Source organism: Etheostoma spectabile, unplaced genomic scaffold (assembly GCF_008692095.1).
Source record: "Etheostoma spectabile isolate EspeVRDwgs_2016 unplaced genomic scaffold, UIUC_Espe_1.0 scaffold302, whole genome shotgun sequence".
Classification (NCBI taxonomy): domain Eukaryota; kingdom Metazoa; phylum Chordata; class Actinopteri; order Perciformes; family Percidae; genus Etheostoma; species Etheostoma spectabile.
The window spans coordinates 268,669-272,087 of record NW_022605581.1 but is presented as its reverse complement, the minus strand read 5'-3'; the positions used below and the strand labels follow the sequence as shown (position 1 = coordinate 272,087).

The following is a 3,419-nucleotide window of genomic DNA, read 5'->3' as shown; positions in this document are numbered from 1 at the left end:
GGGGGGGGGGGGAACGGAGGCGCTGGTACTGTACAGCCAAGTCCATGTTGCAACCCCCCAAGGGGTAGTGTAAAAAAATAATGCTCCAGCTGTTATTATCACCCTCTGCCTCATGGATCTGACCAATCATTTTCACTGAAATGTCTTTTTCTACAAACAAACTTCATCCTGACACACAGTGGCTTTGAATCCCTCTTACAAGGAAGCTTGTGGTTATTGATTTCATATTTCTATTATTGCATTTGATCCAAAACCCAACTCGCAGACTCATTAGATTAACGTGAGCATGTGGACTCCACATGCAGGAGGGAGGTCGGTTTTCCACACCAGCACGTCTGAAGTGCAACATCATTTGGCAGTTTTTTATTCCCGTATTGTGACACTGTAGAAACCAGACTGGAGCGAGCTGAGCACGAAGGACTAAAGTGAACGTTGTCGTGCTGTCGGTACCAAATCCAGGACTAATGTGCTGCACCAGGTCCTGCTCAGCTACAGGGCCAGACGCATAGTTAATAGACCCGCTTGGTTTAGGACACGACTACTGCTGGGGGAAGTCCTTCTCTCTTTGTAGACCAGACCGAGCCCTGCAAGAGGGAAAGGGGGGAACAAAGTCCCAGCGTGCGGTCCGACAGCTCCTGCATTTCTGAAACGTGTGAAACATTTTGGTTAGATTTAACAAATGAGAGAGAGCCAAAAGGGGGTTTTTGGCCGACGAGTACTGTTACGGGTGTCTTTTATTTATTTTGTGGGTGTTTGAGTTGCATCCGTTCTCCCAGGAGAACGCCTCGGTTAGATTTTTAAAGTTCAGGATTCACCTCGAAGGGCTTCCTCACCCTGTGTTCTGTCTTATGGGTTCGTGTGTATTTTGAGGACATACAATAAATATTCTGTATGATGTACAGAGGAGTTATTAAGTAACTTGTGGAGCGGCTTTTTTCTTCTCATTCATTTTTCTGTGGCTGTATTATATATATATATTTTTTTCAAACCAGAAATATTTGATGGCTGAAAGATGCCTTTTTCACTGCAGTGTTTTTAATTTTGCGGATAGACACTTGGCCTTCGCAAATGTTATCTGTGCAGTTAGGAGTCTTTTTTTTTATTTTTATTTTTTTTTTTACAACCCACTGAGGGAAACCGATCACTTGCAGTTTCTTAGTCAGACTTAAGGCAAAAATAAGAGAGAGAAAACAAGTCAACGAGTGCTTCGAATAACCGCTTAAAGAGACTATATGCAAAAACAGTGACAGTAAAAAGATGGTAGTTTAATATGGTGAGTGACTCCAAGTCCCAGAATGCTTTGCGGCAGGTAGACGGCTCTACAGTAACACATTCAGACGGGTCACGGGAAGAGCCTTTGTTGTTAGTGTGTTAGGTTTTTTAGGAAAAACGCTACCGCTGTAGTCTAAAGGGACACTACATCAACACAAAGTTACATCCAGATACTATAAGTGCAGAAATAAAAAAATAAGTAACCTTAGTTAACGTAAGATTTGGTTAAAAAGGTTGTAAACAAAGCTACGGACTACAACCATTTCATGAATTGCACGTGCAACTAATACAGAACTGCCCATAAGGGTCCAAAACTATTTACACTATAGAGATGGGATATGGAGATAGGTGTTGGGACTCCGAATGTGGAACCCTCAGAGTTGATGAACTCCTCACTATGTAGGATCTGAAAACATCTGACTGCACCCACTCTCTTATTCAAAGGAGTCCCATGGCGTAACATGCTTGGATCCCAAAAACAGGGAAATAACTAGTTAATTATGTATTCCACTTTCCAGTGTGTTTTTCCAGCGATGTGTTCAAGAGGAATGGGCCATGATTTGAGGTCAGGTCAGTCTATTAAACGCCACATTTCACCACTCAAGTATCCGAACTGGGCCTGTCCCCTTTCCAAAGGAATCCAACTGAGAATTTCTTTTTTTTTTAAATGTAGGAACCCCAAACCCCGTGTGGGCGTCACAGCTCGCCGCGTTTTGCTGTTTGATTTGATTTCATCTGTCAGATTAGAAGTTAGTTTGCGTGTCACCTGTCCGTAACACTGGTGCACATGTCATGTGATCGCTAGCGTCGGAGACACGGAGCTCACGTCCAGAGCCAGGGGTCCACTGCATGGGGCCGCTCTGCTCCAGCAGACCCCTGATTGGCTAGAGGGACACCTTTCCTCTGTCAGGGTACCACGTTGATGATAGATGATATCCCTGCAGGGTCATTATGGTGGTCAGCTGAATGACCTGGGAACCCTGGGTGCAGACCGTGTGGGGTCCTGAAGGTCTGCATGAAGACCAACCACTGTACTGGGGTGCACTGAAGACCCCCTCTGTCTGGAGAAACCTTTACATGACATATCTGTTGGCTTAGAACCTAAAAACAACGATACACAGCATCTGTCTTCCAGGCACATCCCAGAATCCAAGTGTAAAGGGGGTACAAGGTCCGTAAGAGGGGATTCTGGGATCAAAATGTGGATCTCCCGTCTCTAGTGGATGACTAACACCGTGCCATGCATGTTCTTTTTCTGTCCGTCTAAGTGGGTTGGTCTGAAAGAAGAAAAGTTGGACGCGGTCCAGGTTCAAGTGGGCGAGGAAGACTGGCTCCCGGTCCCGGTCTCAGCAGGCGGGCTCTGGAAACAAGCCGCCGAGCGGAGGATCCATGTTGAGACGTCTCTGGTGGCTGCTCAGCTGTCTTCTGCGATATTTGGTCTTGGTTTAAATACAAGCTGTTCCAGTTCATTCGCATCTCCACGAGAAATAAGAAAATCTGAAGGTCACGCTCGCTTATGACATTTCCATTTAATGTCGATGTACCCCATTAACTTTGCTCCAACATCATCATCTACGACGATCTTCCCCCCCCCCATGAGGCCACCCCCACCACGCCTAAAGGTAACAGTGTGCACACCGGTTCCACATGGACACACTGCCATGCCCCCCCCCCCCCCCCCCCGAAGGCCGTCTCAAAGCTCTTATTTCTGCATTAAACAAATTACATGCAAAACATATACCATCAGCTTTTTAAAGGTCATCCTTCGGAGATTTGGTCCAAGAACAGCTTCAAGGTTGGAGGGGCTTCATTGTTCCATAACTGAAGTATACATTTCATAGCTAAATATGTCATAGTATTTAATATTCTGCATTTGGCGTATCATTATAGAATAGACACCTGCAGCGTTTAAAGGTCCCATGGCGGGAACAAAGGATCCGAATGCATGACTCAACAAAATAAGGTTTATTTAACCCTCTCGTGTCGTCTTCCCGTTAACCGTGAACTTGTCCTTCCAGGTCAAAATTGAAAATGAATATCATTTTTGTGCTTTTACCGTGTTTTTTTTTGTCACTTTTTCTGATTAATTTGTCACTTTTATCCATGGTCCTTTTTTTTTTATAAACCTGAGCTGGTTTAATGATAGA

At 44.8% G+C, this 3,419-nt stretch overlaps 1 protein-coding gene across 1 annotated transcript in view; it reads left to right on the top strand.

The window, feature by feature from the left end:
* mllt3 (MLLT3 super elongation complex subunit) overlaps positions 1–910 on the top strand; it is a gene marked incomplete in the record, with an annotated part of 125,590 nt that extends 124,680 nt beyond the window's left edge. The window contains 1 exon segment of the mRNA XM_032510979.1: positions 1–910.
* Positions 911–3,419: the final 2,509 nt, after the last annotated feature.